This window comes from Salmo salar, chromosome 16, assembly GCF_965601325.2.
Source record: "Salmo salar chromosome 16, fSalSal1, whole genome shotgun sequence".
Classification (NCBI taxonomy): domain Eukaryota; kingdom Metazoa; phylum Chordata; class Actinopteri; order Salmoniformes; family Salmonidae; genus Salmo; species Salmo salar.
This window is the reverse complement of record NC_138306.1, coordinates 39,594,496-39,612,010: the sequence shown is the minus strand read 5'-3', so window position 1 is coordinate 39,612,010 and position 17,515 is coordinate 39,594,496. Positions and strand designations below refer to the sequence as shown.

General features: G+C 40.4%; 1 protein-coding gene across 1 annotated transcript in view; it reads left to right on the top strand.

Moving 5' to 3' along the window:
* Positions 1-853: 853 nt before the first annotated feature.
* LOC106573610 (potassium/sodium hyperpolarization-activated cyclic nucleotide-gated channel 2) overlaps positions 854-17,515 on the top strand; it is a 139,517-nt gene continuing 122,855 nt past the window's right edge. Inside the window, exon 1 of the mRNA XM_014148809.3 lies at positions 854-1,483. The gene's annotated coding sequence lies outside the window, so the exon portion shown is untranslated. The remainder of the gene's footprint in view (positions 1,484-17,515) is intronic.

The window sequence follows — 17,515 nt, the reverse complement described above, 5'->3', positions numbered from 1 at the left end:
AATTATTATTTAGGCAGGTAGCCTAGTGTTTAGAGCGTTGGGCATGTAACCGAAAGGTTGCTACATCGAATCCCAGAGCTGACAAGGTAAAAAAAACGGTCCTTCTGCCCCTGAACAAGGCAGTTAACCCACTGTTCCTAGGCCGTCATTGTAAATACTAATTTGTTCTTAACTGACTTGCCTAGTTAAATAAAATATTAAAGCTGCAATATGGAACTTTTTGGGGACCAGATCAAATTCACATAGAAAAGTGAGTTATAGATCTGTCATTCTCATTGAAAGCAAGACTAAGAAGCAGTGGATCTATTCTATGTGAGCTATTTCCATGCTTCCCGTTCTTAAGTTTCATTTTTGAGTCTTTTACTTTCGGTTTTGTACACCAGCTTCAAATAGCTGAAAATACAATATTTTTGGTTATGAAAAATATATTTCACAGCGGTTTAGATGGTACAATGATTATCTACACTATCCTTGCTTGTTTTGTCACATCAACTGAAATTAGCAAGCAGGAAACGGAGGAACGATTTCTGCATAGTGCATCTTTAAATACACATTAAACAGTAAAACAGATTCATGAAATAATTGTCCTATAGTTCCTTTATGAAATGCTTTATTGGCAATTTATTAAGCATGCTTTCAGTTTATTTTTATAACATTTTATTTAACCTTTATTTAACTAAGCAAGTCAGTGGGTAGGCTTTTCTATTATAACACATTTTGTTAAATTCCCTTATCGTGTCTGATTGATTACAGCGTTGTACACAGAAATCAGATTTTTTTCTTCTTCACATAACTTGATCAATTGAGTACCACAGTATGAACCATAATACCCATAAAACCTAGCTGTAAAACCTGAAAATGGTTCCAATCGTTTTTCCACCATTCATTTCTCCATAGGGGAATTTCAAACTACTTCATAAGGTCTGGGTTTTGTGTAGGCTTATCCCGGCATGACGTTTTGATAACCTCGCAAATCTCTCTCGGACAAGGTAACTTTAATCAGTATATTCTTATGTAATTACTCTCCAAAAATAAAATGCTAATTAGCCGCTAATGTGGCTATCATACAGAACTACACATCCTGTTTCAAGCTTTGACGTAATCACTCAAGGCGCAGGGTGGAAAGAACCTCCACATTTCTCTATGCAAACTCTCATCCACAAGTAACCTAGCAAGTAGATATTACAGCCTTTCTAGTTTCTCGTGTAAATAAGTGATATTGTGTATTTCTTGTGTGTATTCTTGTTTAGCATTTTTCAAATTACCTAGCTACCGTAGCATTTTTTCATTACTAGAATTTTTTTAATTACCCTGGCCTTTTTAGCTAACTAGCTAACCTTAGGTCTCTCCGTCGATCAGAAGCAAGGATGGTTCTGTGCTCTGTACCCGGATTGTAACCAGTAACGTTACTTAGATAAGAACACGTGTATTTGATCGTTTTCCGTCCTCTGAGTGAGAGGCATCGCTGGAGCTGTGTGATAAGGTAAGCCCTGTTTGCTAGCTGCTAACAAGCTATTTTGGTCTGGTCAAAGAGCTGTGGTTAGCTAGATGCGTTTGAAAATTAGCTAGATAACTACCGACTGTAGTTACGTGTACAACACAATTTACTTTCCTTACAAGTAAAAAGAAAACCAACATAGGATAGCATAATGACTGTTTTGAACTTTTATTATTTACCTATTATTAAGTTCTTTGTGAGCTAGCCAGCTACATAACGTTAGCTCACAGTTTGTGTAGTCATACTTTTTCACTTGGTGACATGCTAGCTAACGTTAGCCTACCAGGGCAGATATACAGCTAGCTAAATATCGCCTGGTGAGCTAGGTAGTTAGGCACCTTGGTTGGCTAGTTACCTACATTAGCTAACGTTAGCTAGGTAACATTGCACCATATCTCACCGTGGTGTAGTGGGACTTTACGAATAAGCGGTGACATGTTAAATCAAATCAAATCAGATTTGATTTGTCACATGCACCGAATACAACAGGTGTAGACCTTACCGTAAAATGCTTACTTACAAGCTCTTAACCAACAATGCAGTTTTAAGAAAATAGAGTTAAGAAAATATTTACTAAATAAACTAAAGTTAAAAGTGAAAAATAAAAAAAGTAACACAATAAAATAACAATAATGAGGCTATATACAGGGGGTACAGAGTCAATGTGCGGGGGTACAGTTTAGTCGAGGTAATTTGTACATGTACTTAGTGACTATGCATAGATAATTAACAGCGAGTAGCAGCAGTGTAAAAACAAAGGGGGGGTCAATGCAAATAGTCCGGGTGGCCATTTGATTAATTCTGAAGCAGTCTTATGGCTTGGGGTAGAAGATGTTAAGGAGCCTTTTGGACCTAGACTTGGCGCTCCGGTACCGCTTGTCGTGTGGTAGCAGAGAGAACAGTCTATGACTTGGGTGACTGGGGTCTTTTACATTTTTTGGGGCCTTCCTCTGACACCGCTGAGTATATAGGTCCTGGATGGCAGGAAGCTTGGCCCAATGATGTACTGGGCTGTACGCACTACCCTCTGTAGCGCCCAGGGTTGGGTAGGTTACTTTCTAAATGTAATCCATTACAATTACTACTTACCTGTCCAAAATTGTAATCAGTAACGTAACTTTTGGATTACCCAAACTCAGTAACGTAACTTGATCACATTCAGGTACTTTTAGATTACTTTCCCCTTAAGAGGCATTAGAAGAAGACAAAACTGTACAGTTGAAGTCGGAAGTTTACATACACCTTAGCCAAATACATTTAATCTCAGTTTTTCACAATTCCTGACATTTAATCCAAGTACAAATTCCCAATCTTAGGTCAGTTAGGATCACCACTTTATTTGAAGAATGTGAAATCTCAGAATAGTAGTAGAGACAATGATTTATTTCAGCTTTAATTTCTATCATCACATTCCCAGTGGGTCAGAAGTTTACATACACTCAATTTGTATTTGGTAGTATTGCCTTTAAATTGTTTAACTTGGGTCAAACGTTTCGGGTAGCCTTCCACAAGCTTCCCACAATAAGTTGGGTGAATTTTGGCCCATTCCTCCAGACAGAGTTGGTGTAACTGAGTCAGGTTTGTAGGCCTCCTTGCTCGCATATGCTTTTTCAGTTCTGCCAACAAATTTTCTATGGGTTTGAGGTCAGGGCTTTGTGATGGCCACTCCAATACCTTGACTTTGTTGTCCTTAAGCCATTTTGCCACAACTTTGGATGTATGCTTGGGGTTATTGTCCATTTGGAAGACGCATTCGCAATCAAGCTTTAACTTCCTGACTGATGTCTTGAGATGTTGCTTCAATATATCCACATCATTTTCCTCCCTCATGAGCCATCTATTTTGTGAAGTGCACCAGTCCCTCCTGCAGCAAAGCACCCCCACAACATGATGCTGCCACCCCTGTGCTTCACGGTTGGGATGGTGTTCTTCGGCTTGCAAGCCTCCCTCTTTTTCTCCCAAACATAACGATGGTCATTATGCCCAAACAGTTCTATTTTTGTTTCATCAGACCAGAGGACATTTCTCCAAAAAGTACGATCTTTGTCCCCATGTGCAGTTGCAAGCCGTAGTCTGGCCTTTTCATGGCGGTTTTGGAGCAGTGGCTTCTTCCTTGCTGAGTGGCCTTTCAGGTTATGTCGATATAGGACTCGTTTTCCTGTTGATATAGATAGTTTTGTACCTTTTTCGTCCAGCATCTTCACAAGGTCCTTTGCTGTTGTTCTGGGATTGATTTGCACTTTTCGCACCAAAGTACGTTCATCTCTAGGAGACAGAACGCGTCTCCTTCCTGAGCGGTATGATGGCTGCATGGTCCCATGGTGTTTATACTTGCGTACTATTGTTTGTACAGATGAACGTGGTACCTTCAGGCATTTGGAAATTGCTCCCAAGGATGAACCAGACTTGTGGAGGTCTAAAAAATCTTTCTGAGGTCTTGGCTGATTTCTTTTGATTTCCCCATGATGTCAAGCAAAGAGGCACTGAGTTTGAAGGTAGGCCTTGAAATACATCCACAGGTACACCTCCAATTGACTCAAATTATGTAATTTAGCCTATCAGAAGCTTCTAAAGCCATGACATAATTTTCTGGAATTTTCCAAGCTGTTTAAAGGCGCAGTCAACTTAGTGTATGTGTAACTTCTGACCCACTGGAATTGTGATACAGTGAGTTATAAGTGAAATAATCTGTCTGTAAACAGTTGTTGGAAAAGCACACACAAAGTAGATGTCCTAACCAACTTGCCAAAACTATAGTTTGATAGCAAGAAATTTGTGGAGTGGTTGAAAACGAGTTTTAATGACTCCAACCTAAGTGTATGTAAACTACCGACTTCAACTGTATGCTGCCAATTGAACGACATCTATTGCAGGATAAATCAATGTTAAAGTTTACATAGCTGACCATATATAGATGTTACATTTTATTTTTTATGTTGGATATGTAGGCTTCTTCTAACCCATTGCTTTCTACTACATACAATAATATGAATAAATTATATCTTTACATTAAAAACCAAAGTCTATCATAATTCCAGTCATTTCAATAAATGTTATACCCCATGATCTTCAAGAATAGGACTTGGAAATATGGAACTATAGATTAGCCAAATTGTTTTTACCTGAGCATAACCCCAAAACTAAGGACTTATTAGCCAGCCCTACTCTGTTGTTTATGATTTTGTTGTCATGGAGGACTGATTGGGGCTCATTGATTCGAGATGAAAAAAAAAATGCTGCGCTCATGGACTGGCATGCTTTGAGCGCTGCTAAAAAGTGCTATTTACATGTGAAAAATGTATGTCATATGCTGCATTTGCTATAGGCCTATTGTTTACCTTTTTGTTGGTGACACTTTGATATCTTGATAATATGCAGCTGTTTAAAGGGAAAATCAACAGATGAAAAAATAACAAAATTGTTGGACCTCTGTTTTGGTAAAAAGCTGAGGGATAGGCCTGGAGAAATGTAACCACTCTCAGATTAATAGACAGAGCTATGCATTTAAAGACTGACCATCCATGATAGCAAAATGATTGTTTTAACCATGTTATGAGGGTATACAGTGTTTGTTTACATTTACAATGTTTACAAACATTGGAGAAAAACAAGCTTATATTTTGGGTTCTCATGGAGTGTGACAGTTATAAGTTATGTTCTTCAAGAATCAAATGATATACAGTACCAGTCAAAAGTTTGGACACACCTACTCATTCAAGGGTTTTTCTTTATTTTTGACTATTTGCTACATTTCTACATAATAACTATGAAATAACACATATGATATCATGTAGTAACCCAAAAAGTGTTAAACAAATCAAAATATATTTTATATTTGAGATTCTTCAAAGTAGCTGATGACAGCTTTGTACACTCTTGGCATTCTCTCAGCCAGCTTCTCCTGGAATGCTTTTTCAACAGTTTTGAAGGAGTTCCCACATATGCTGAGCACTTGTTGGCTGCTTTTCCATCACTCTGCAGTCCAACTCATCCCAAACCATCTCAGATGGGTTGAGGTTGGGTGATTGTGGAGGCCAGGTCATCTGATGCAGCACTTCATCACTCTCGTTCTTGGTCAAATAGCACTTACACAGCCTGGAGGTGTGTTGGGTTATTGTCCTGTTGAAAAACAAATGATAATCCCACTAAGCGCAAACCAGATGAGATGGTGTATCGCTGCATAATGCTGTGGTAGCCATGCTGGTTAAGTGTGCGTTGAATTCTAAATAAATCACAGACAGTGTCACCAGCAAAGCACCCCCACACAATCCCACCTCCTCCTCCATGCTTCATGGTGGGAACCACACATGCGGAGATAATCCTTTCACCTACTCTTCGTTTCACAATGACACGGCGGTTGGAACCAAAAATCTCAAATTTGGACTCATCAGACAGATTTCCACAGGGTTAATGTCTATTGCTCGTGTTTCTTGGCCCAAGCAAATCTCTTATTCTTATTGGTGTCCATTAGTAGTAGTTTCTTTGTTCCTTGTTTGTCAACAGTTGATGTTGAGATGTGTCTGTTACTTGAACTCTGTGAAGCATTTATTTGGGCTGCAATCTGAGGTGCAGAAATTCTAATGAATTTATCATCTGTCTCTGCTAGGTAAAGCTTCGCCTTATCTCAGCTCACTGGTCACCATAGCAGCACCCACTCATAGCACGCGCTCCAGCAGGTATATCTCACTGGTCAATCTAGAAGAAAAAGAAACGCACACCTATTAAGGCGAGGTGCTGGCTAGCGGAGTAGAAAACTTGAAAATAAGGGAGAGCCGCACACTCTAGGAGCTCAGATGCAAAAATGTAATATCCAACGTTTCGACAGCCAAGCTGTCTTCATCAGGGTATCATCACAAACACTGCGAGATGACTCGTTTATATAGTGTCAGAAGACACACAGGTGTCTTTAATCATGGCCAAATGTGGCCTAATATCATTGGTTAACTCTGAAATATAAAAATGGCAAACAAAGAACATACAAAAGAACAAATGGATAGCATACGATCATAGATACATTTTAGACTACACAAGCTTACAAACAATTACAATGGCAAAGTCACAAAAATCACAAGAATGGCTTCAAATCAAAGTCTAGATTGAGACCGAAGGGAGCAAGGGTCTTTAAATTAAAGATCCAGGCAGCCTCTCGTTTTAACAATAAATTATCAAGGTCACCCCCTCTCCTAGGGAGGGTGACATGTTCGATGCCAATATAACGCAGAGACCAAATCGAGTGGTTTGCTTCCATAAAGTGGGCCGCAACTGGGTAAGCCAAGTTTTTGCACCTAATGGTGCTACGATGCTCTGAGATACGTACTTTTAATTCACGCTTTGTTTTACCCACATCATTTTTACCACAAGGACAAGTTATAAGATAAATAACTGCCTTAGTGGAGCACGTGATAACACCTTTGATTGGGATCGATTTCCCTGTTTGTGGGTGTTTGAAGGATTTACATTTATAAGTGCCATTGCATTGAGCACAGCCATTACACTTGTAATTTCCATCCAGTAGGTGCGCAAATAGACGTTGTTCAGGAATATCTTGGGGTGGAAAATCAGAGTGTACCAATTGGTCTCTGAGATTTCTGCCCCGCGAGAATACGACCAAGGGAAGGTCCGAAAACACATTACCGAGACTATCATCGGATTTTAGAATGTGCCAATGTTTGAGAACGATTCCCTTAATTTGTTCAGAGCACTTTGAATAGCGGGTAGTTAGAACACAAGAATGCGTCTTTTTGTGAGACTGACCTTGAAAAAGGTCATGTCTCGTTTTGAATTTTCTCAATGGCAATATTAATCTGATCATTTTTGTACCCCCTCTCGTTGAACTTTCTGTGCGTCTCAGCCATATTTCTGTCGAAATCAGATTGTTTTTTACAAATTCTTTTGATTCGACAGAATTGGCTGTAGGGCAAACTATTTTTCAAGGGAAGTGGGTGACAACTATCAGCCCTCAACAAACTGTTACGATCAGTAGGTTTCCTGTAAAGATCAGTATATAGATCATTGGTCACCCCCAAAGCCAATTCCTCCTTTGGTCGTCTTTCTTTCCAGTTCTCTGCTGCCAATGACTGGAACGAACTGCAAAAATCACTGAAGCTGGAGACTCATATCTCCCTCACTAGCTTTAAGCACTAACTGTCAGAGCAGCTCACAGATCACTGCACATATAATGTAATATAGCCCATCCAACTACCTCATCCCCATACTGTATTTATTTATTTATCTTGCACCCCAGTATCTCTACTTGCACATTCATCTTCACATGAATCACTCCAGTGTTTAATTGGTATATTGTAATTACTTCGCCACCATGGCCTATTTATTGCCTTACCTCCCTTATCTTACCTCATTTGCACACACTGTGTATAGATTTTTTTCTACTGTATTATTGACTGTATGTTTGTTTATTCCATGTGTAACTCTGTGTTGTTGTATGTGTCGAACTGCTTTGCTTTATTCTTGGCCAGGTCGCAGTTGTAAATGAGAACTTGTTTTCAACTAGCCTACCTGGTTAAATAAAGGTTAAATAAAAAAAATATATAAAAAAATCTGCAGCAGAGGTAACTCTGGGTCTTCCTTACCTGTGGCGGTCCTCATGAGAGCCAGTTTCATCATGGCGCTTGATGGTTTTTGCGACTGCACTTGAAGAAACTTTCAAAGTTCTTGAAATTTTCTGCATTGACTGACCTTCATGTCTTAAAGTAATGATAGACTGTCATTTAGCAACTACAGATTACCCCTTTAAATCTATCAAAAGTGTGCGAGTTTGAGCATGTGTCCATTAGGCCTATAGATTTTTTTTATCAGCGTATATTACATTGGCTGGGATCTGCACTATGCAGCTGTTGCAAGAGCGCATTTTTCACTGGCTGTCCACTGGTTTCAAAAACAATGATTGATAAGCAGCTTAAACTTCTTGAATTCAACCATTATTGGGTTCAAATACACATTTAGATTTGTGAACCACAATCCACAACAACCACAATCCATAAGTCGCAAATAGCTAAATGAGGGAGCAGCAGTGTGATTCACATAAATGCGCTATGTAGATATCAATAATAAGTGATGTCTGTATCGCCGTAGACTACATCACTGCTGTCATCCTTACCTCCAAGCATTTATTGAAGTTGGATAATCTTTGGATGCCGACAGCAGTCGCACCATTGGAAGACATACCTTGGACTGTAGCCTACAAAAGCCTATTGCTGTGCTTTTCCCGCGATCGATCAAACACATTTGGTGTGTCATCATAGTGGTCTCTGTCTTGTGGTCAGACTCGCTCAGGTGGAACAAACTTAAACTTTCGTATTTTTTCAATGCTGATTAGAATGTAATTGAGAAAACAGAAAAGTGTCAAAGATGTTTTTTCCGCAAACATCCATTCTGAATTTATAAGTAATCCTTGAAGTAATCATCTAGTTTTTCCAAAGTATCTGTAATCTGATTACAATATTTTTGCTGGTAACGTAATGGATTACAGTTACCGTTTTTTTTGTTGTAATCCCTTACATGCAACATGTAATCCATTACTCCCTAACCCTGTTAGCGTCTTATGGTCAGATGCCGAGCAGTTGCCATACCAGGCGGTGATGCAACTGATCAGGATGCACTTGATGGTGCAGCTGTATAACTTTTTGAGGATCTAGGTACCCATGCCAAATCTTTTCAGTCTCCTGAGGGGGAAAAGGCGTTGTCGTGCCATCTTCATGACTTTCTTGGTGTGTTTGGACAATGATAGTTTGTTGGTGATGTGGACACCAAGGAACTTGAAAATCTCGACCTGCTCCACTTCAGCTCCATCGACATGAATGGGGTTGTGTTCGGCCCTCCTTTTCCTGTAGTCCCCTTTTCCTGTAGTCTCCTTTGTCTTGTTCACGTTAAGGGAGAGGTTGTTTTCCTGGCACCACACAGTCCCTGGCCACTAGGAGTGCCGCTTCTGGATGAGCATTTTCTTGTTTGCTTACGGCTTTAAACAGCTCGTTGAGTAAGGTCTTAGTGCCAGCGTCGGTTTGTGGTGGTAAATAGATGGCTACGAAAAATATAGATGAAATCTCTCTTGGTAGATAGTGAGGTACTATACCTCGAGACTACCTTAATATTAGACATCACACACCAACTGTTTTTGACAAATAGACACCCCCCCCCCACCCCTCGTCTTACCAGATGTAGCTGTTCTGTCCTGCCGATGCACGGAAAACCCAGCCAACTGTATATTATCCGTGTTGTCATTCAGCCATGATTTTAATGTCCCGTTGGTAGGATAGTCATCCAGTTTATTCACCAGTGACTGCACGTTGGCTAATAGAATGGATGGTGGAGGTGGATTACCTACTCGCCAACGAATTCTCACAAGGCACCCTGATCTCCGCCCCCTGTATTTACTTATTTTCTTCATATGAATGACAGGGATTTGGGCCTTGCCTGGGAGCAACATTACTTATATCCTTTGCGTCGGACTCATTAAAGAACAAATCTTCATCCAGTTCGAGGTGAGTAATCGCTGTTCTGATATCCTGAAGTTCTTTTTGGTCATAATAGATGGTAGCATCAACATGATGTACAAACTAAGTTACAAACAATGTGAAAAAACACACAAAATAGCACAATTGGTTAAGAGTCCGTAAAACGGCAGCCATCCCCTCCGGCGCCATTCTTCTGAATTAGCGAATGTGCCTAACGTTAGTGATTAGCGCTAACTAGCTAACATTATTTAACATTAATTACCATGTCACCACAGGGAAAAGTGTGACTACATGAACGGTGACCTAACGTTAACTAGCTGGCTAACAAAGGACTTGTGGGCTCAATGCTTTCCCATACAAATCACAAAACGGTTTTGTTCCACGAGTGCATTTGTTGTACAAAACTAATCAAATGACCTGTGAACAGTTATACATGTCAACAGGGATGGAAATTAAACTAGCCCGAGGATAGTACTTTTCAGACTGGGCTAGTAGACAATGTGCCAAACTAGCCTGACACAACAGTGAAATGGCTAGTAGAAAATGTGCAAAACTTTACAAACATCGCATGCCACAGATTTAGGACCTGAATGTTACCCGGGCTAGTAGAAAATTGTGGTCTGCTGGCCAGTGCCCAAAATCCTGATTTTCCATCCCTGCATGTCAGTCCCTTTCAGATGATCCCCCTATCACTGTTTATCCAACCTCAGTGACCTCACAGCTGAGGGTTTTAACTTCTCTCTTGAGAATTAGAATCAGAAGTACAGTCATATAGCTCATCACAATACTAAACCTCTTCGGGCAAATAGTACCCTAGACTGTCCTGATCATCTAGTTGAGCATTCCAGATAATTACTCCATCCCAGCAGAAATGTCCCATTCACATTGTAGGATTTTAGATGTGCAGATAGATGAAAGCCCAGTCCATTTTACAGTTACTATAGTCAAGTGTAGGTCTGTGGGTTATGGAATTTTAATATAGATTTGACCATTTTAGTAATTAACTTAGCTAGCTAGTAAAAGTAACATTTTTTTTCAGATTGGTGGACCGGAAACCTAGTGGCAACAATCAGGTCTGTATCTGTCATTTTCTGGTGGGAAAGAAATGGCTCTGTATTTACCAGAAAAGGTAGCTCATCTTCCAATGCAGAAGAGAAAGATCCAGACTGTTGATTGGGAAAAAAGAACAAACAATGAGGCATGAGGATTGGGTGTTGAGGGACCACTTGTCACATTGTCCAAGGTGGGTTTGTGTTATGATAAACAATGCATTTTCTGTCCAGATAAAGATGTTGATACGGCATTGAGAAAGACCCACCACTGACCAAATGTCTCTTTGTTTTCCAGTCCAAAAGGAGTGCATCCCTTGTGCCATCTAGTGCACGGGCATCCTTTGCCAGTGTGATCCGAGTACAAGTGTCAAGTTGTAGAGACTACAACAGATCGAGCCTGTGGACAGACAGGTCAGTAACTCAGTAACTCATCAAATATGATACAATATTGTGTAAAACATAGAATTCATAAATGCATCCACATTTTGACTTTATGTCCCCTTTTCCCCTTGTTTTAGACACGAGGAGTGACATGCGTAACACCAGGCTCACCCCATGAGAAGCAGTGCATGATCAACACCATCCTCAGCAAGGAGATCACGCTCTCTAACTCTGGGGGTAAGACATAATTTAAACATCACAACTATAAATTCCCACTGTGCCGATGATAAAATGCAATATGAATTGTGTCGTACTACTGAATGAAACTGTGAGGAGATGCACTCAGACCAGCCTTTGTGATTGAACTTACATTAACTACATTACTATAGTTGGCTGCTTTGAGCAACACTTGAATGTAATATAACCTATTCTATGAGCCTATTGTTTGTGTTTGATCTTTATTCATTGTTCACTTGTTTTTCAACAATGTCAGGTATAGGCAGGGATGACTGGAGCCTTCAGCTAGTAAGACACAGGGAGTAAGAAATTATTTGAATATCACAGATATAAATTCCCACTGTGCCCATGATCAAATTAACTACATTACTTTAGTTGGCTGCTTTGAACAAAACTTGTATTTAATATTCTATCGCGTTTCAGGTATGCGCCAGATGCAGACAGTGTCGAAGAAACAAAAGTTTATTTCTAGTACAGGGGCAGGCAAACGACAGGTCAAAGGGAGGCAGTGGTCAGTAACCCAGAGAGGGTGCAAAAGGTCCAGAACGCCAGGCAATCGCAGGGTCGGGGCAGGCAGGGGTCAATAGTCCAGTGAGGTGGGGCAAGGTATAGAATGGCACGCAGGCTCAGGGTCAGGGCAGGCAGAATGGTCAATACCGTGAAGGACTAGAAAACAGGAGCAAGAACAAACAGGAGCAGGGAACAAACACTGGTTGGTTTCACGAAACAAAATGAACTGGCAACAGACAAACAGAGAACACAGTGATAAATACACAGGGGATAATGGGGAAGATGGGTGACACCTGGAGGTTGGTGGAGACAAGCACAAAGACAGGTGAAACAGATCAGGGTGTGACAATAACCTATTCTGGGAGCCTAGTGTGTCTGTATGAACTATGTGAAATAATTTTGGACCATTGGCTTCCCTGAAAACAGTTGCTGACAAGCGGAGCAATAGGAGTCTGTCAGAGGTTGTCACGCTGGATGGGGATGGTGATGGAGGCTTTGTGGTTCACACAATGAAGAAGCAGATGTCCCTTCCAATGATGTGGAGTTGACCTTGGACCTGGTGTCAGTAAGGATGGTCTTCACAGAGGCAGTAAGACCCTCCTTCCTTGATATAGGAATCCTTCGACTTCACTGTCTTTTCAATGGTAAGGTCCCTTGCACCATAGGGACACTTGACCTCCAACACAGCTGTGGTGCCCACCAGACCATCCGGTGAGACACCCAGAATCCCAGACTCCGTGAACCAAAGCACTGACTCCTGCACATCCATCCCTGTAGCCATTTTAAATGCCTTGATGCCCTCCCCTTTGTTGCCCCACTTTACAGACACCCATCCAACGACTGTGATCTGAGGACCCTTTTTAGCAGTGATGGAGTAACATGCTTGGCCCTAACCACTGCTCCATAATTGCTGGCTGTCTACCTCATCTTCTCATGGTGTGTCAGTTGGGGTTGGTGCACTGTCGAACTGTTGCCTGCCATATAGCTTTCGGCTGCTTCACCAACAGCACCATGCCAACCAGGATGCCTGCTTGCCCAAGGTGCCTTTGTTTTTTAAAAACAATTTCCAGTACAGACAGGGATGACAGGGAGGGTAGCAGTTGTTCTGGCTCAGGTTCAAGGAGACATGCCATTCCACTGAACCTGCCCCAGAGACGGTTCCTTAGCCACTGAAGATCCTCCTCTGTGGGCTCTCAGGACAGAGGGTTGTAGTCTTCGGCCAGGTACAGGTCCTCCACTGACTGCACCTGGTTGTGCATGGCTGACTTCCTCCACTTGCATTCCACATCCGTACGGCCGATATTGTGACCTGCCAAAATAGGCTGCATGGCTACCTGTATGAGCTCCACGGAGGCATAAAGAGAATCACCTGGTCACCAAGAGACCTGCCAAGAGGGAAGATGTTAAGTGCCACATGCCTTTCAATTCATGAATTTGAACACCTTGAAATACATTTGTTGTAAGAAATGTGTTGTATAAATAAAGTTTGATTTGAATGATGACATTATAGCTGTAGAATATTTAATATACTGTAATTTTCACGAGGACCAGTGCCGTTTTTTCCCCTTTTTTTAACTTTGAATTGACAACATTCTGGAACTGTGTTATCACTCATTTAAGTCTTGTATCCGGGGTAATCTGGTTAATGATTTTATAATTGATTAAGTGTCTCTTTCTTTGTAGAATGTTGACAGCTGTATAGAACACATTGTATTGCTAAGATTCTCAAATTTGATAGCTACACTCCGACACAGGATAAACTTTATCTCTCATATTGGCCCTGACCAAACCAATAAGTTGCCCCTCACTATAGCTGCACTTCTCCACATGGTATCAAGGCTCAGGAGAAGACCCAGATGCAGACAGTTTCGAAGTAACAAAAGTTTAAAACAAAAACAGGGGGGCAGGCAAACGACAGGTCAAGGGCAGGCAGAGGTCAACAATCCAGATCAGAGTCCGAAACAGGAGACAAAGGGCTGTGAGACATAGGTTTAACTTTTTAGTGACAGGAAATTTATATGAATGACATTCCCAAATTAAACTGCCTGCTACTCGGGCCCAGAAGGTAGGATATGCATATTATTCGTAGATTTGGATAGAAAACACTCACTGGATAGAAAACACTTATTAGTAGATTAGGATAGAAAACTGTTTGAATGATGTCTGTGAGTATAACAGAACTCATATGGCAGGGAAAAACTTGAGAAAAAAAATGCAACCAGGAAGTGGTTTGTAGTTTTTTCAACTGATTGCCTTTCCAAACTACAGTGTCTGTGGGGTCATTTTGCACTTCCTAAAGCTTCCACTAGATGTCAACAGTCTTTAGAACCTTGTTTCATGCTTCTACTGTTACTGGGCAGAGAATAAGAGCTGTCTCAAGCCTGGGACCAGTGAGTTGTTTACTGCGCACTCACACAGGCGCGCCGCTCCTTCTTTTTCCTCTGTAATGAATACGCTATTGTCCAGTTGGAATATTATTGAAGATTTATGTTAAAAAGACCCTAACCTCTTGGGGCTAGGTGGGACGCTAGCGTGCCACCCGTGGTGCACTCCATCAACAGCAGGTGCATTTCAAGAGCGGCAAATTTGAATCCAAATAAATGTCAAAATTCAAATTTTTCAAAAATACAACTATTTTACACCATTTGAAAGATAAACATCTCCTTAATCTAACCACGTTTTACGATTTCAAAAAGGTTTTACGGCGAAAGCATAAATTTAGAGTATGTTAGGACAGTACATTTACAAGAGTTGTGTGTAATGTTTTGTCAAGTCAAAGACAGGGTCACCAAAACCATAAAACCAGCTAAAATGATGCACTAACCTTTTACAATCTCCATCAGATGACACTCCTAGGACATTATGTTAGACAATGCATGCATTTTTAGTTCTATCAAGTTCATATTTATATCCAAAAACAGCGTTTTACTATGGCATTGATGTTGAGGAAATCGTTTCCCTCCAATAACCGGCAGTCAAGTCAGCGTCACAAATTAAATAATTAAAATTAGAAAACATTGGTAAAATATTATATTGTCATTTAAAGAATTATAGATTTACATCTCTTGAACTCAATCAACTTGCCAGATTTAAAAATAACCTTACTGGGAAATCACACTTTGCAATAATCTGAGCACTGCGCCCAGAAAAATACGCGTTGCGATACAGACTAGACGTCATGTTGGGGAGATCTAAAATCGAAAATACTATGTAAATAATCCATTACCTTTGATTCTCTTCATCAGATGTCACTTCCAGGTATCACAGGTCCATAACGAATGTAGTTTTGTTCAAAAAAGCTCATCATTTATGTCCAAAAATCTCCGTCTCGTTAGCACATGATGTAAGCCAGCCGGACTTCTCGTCATGAACGAGGGGAAAAAATATATTTCCGTTCGTTCAAACATGTCCGTTGTATAGCATAAATCATTAGGGCCTTTTTTAACCAGAACATGAATAATATTCAAGGTGGACGAATGCATACTCTTTTATAACGTATTGGAACGAGGGTACCCAACATGAACTCGCGCGCCAGGTGTCTAATGGGACATCATCGTTCCATGGCTCTTGTTCGGTCAGATCTCCCTCCAGAAGACTCAAAACACTTTGTAAAGGCTGGTGACATCTAGTGGAAGCAATAGGAAGTGCCAAAATATTCCTAAGCCCCTGTGTTTTTCAATGGGATAGGTTTAAAGTCAATACAACACATCAGGTATCCACTTCCTGTCAGAAAATGTCTCAGGGTTTTGCCTGCCAAATGAGTTCTGTTATACTCACAGACACCATTCAAACAGTTTTAGAAACTTTAGAGTGTTTTCTATCCATATATAATAAGTATATGCATATTCTAGTTACTGGGTAGGATTAGTAACCAGATTAAATCGGGTACATTTTTTTTATCCAGACGTGCAAATGCTGCCCCCTAGACCCAACAGGCTAAGGATTGATTGTAAACATCGTTTGACATGTTTCTACGAATGGTAATGGAACTATTTGACTTTTCGTCTCGGATTTTGCGCTCGCGCATTATGCCTTTGGATTAGTGATCTGAACGCGTGAACAAAACGGAGGTATTTGGACATAAATATGGAGTTTATCGAACAAAACAAACATTTCTTGTGGAAGTGGGAGTCCTGGGAGTGCATTCCAATGAAGATCAGCAAAGGTAAGTGAAGATTTATAATACTATTTCTGAGTTTAGCTGACTCCAGAACTTGGCGGGTAACTGTATAGCTTGCTTTGATGGCTGAGCTCTGTACTCAGAATATTTAACAATGTGCTTTCGCCGTAAAGCTATTTTGAAATCTGACACAGCGGTTGCATTAACCTGTTGGGTCTAGGGGGCAGCATTTGCACGTCTGGATAAAAAAAATGTACCCGATTTAATCTGGTTACTAATCCTACCCAGTAACTAGAATATGCATATACTTATTATATATGGATAGAAAACACTCTAAAGTTTCCAAAACTGTTTGAATGGTGTCTGTGAGTATAACAGAACTCATTTGGCAGGCAAAACCCTGAGACATTTTCTGACAGGAAGTGGATACCTGATGTGTTGTATTGACTTTAAACCTATCCCATTGAAAAACACAGGGGTTTAGGAATATTTTGGCACTTCCTATTGCTTCCACTAGATGTCACCAGCCTTTACAAAGTGTTTTGAGTCTTCTGGAGGGAGATCTGACCGAACAAGAGCCATGGAACGGTGATGTCCCATTAGACACCTGGCGCGCTAGTTCATGTTGGGTACCCTCGTTCCAATACGTTATAAAAGAGTATGCATTCGTCCACCTTGAATATTATTCATGTTCTGGTTAAAAAAGGCCCTAATGATTTATGCTATACAACGTTTGACATGTTTGAACGAACGGAAATATATTTTTTCCCCTCGTTCATGACGAGAAGTCCGGCTGGCTTACATCATGTGCTAACGAGACGGAGATTTTTGGACATAAATGATGAGCTTTTTTGAACAAAACTACATTCGTTATGGACCTGTGATACCTGGAAGTGACATCTGATGAAGAGAATCAAAGGTAATGGATTATTTACATAGTATTTTCGATTTTAGATCTCCCCAACATGACGTCTAGTCTGTATTGCAACGCGTATTTTTCTGGGCGCAGTGCTCAGATTATTGCAAAGTGTGATTTCCCAGTAAGGTTATTTTTAAATCTGGCAAGTTGATTGCGTTCAAGAGATGTAAATCTATAATTCTTTAAATGACAATATAATATTTTACCAATGTTTTCTAATTTTAATTATTTAATTTCTGACGCTGACTTGACTGCCGGTTATTGGAGGGAAACGATTTCCTCAACATCAATGCCATAGTAAAACGCTGTTTTTGGATATAAAAATGA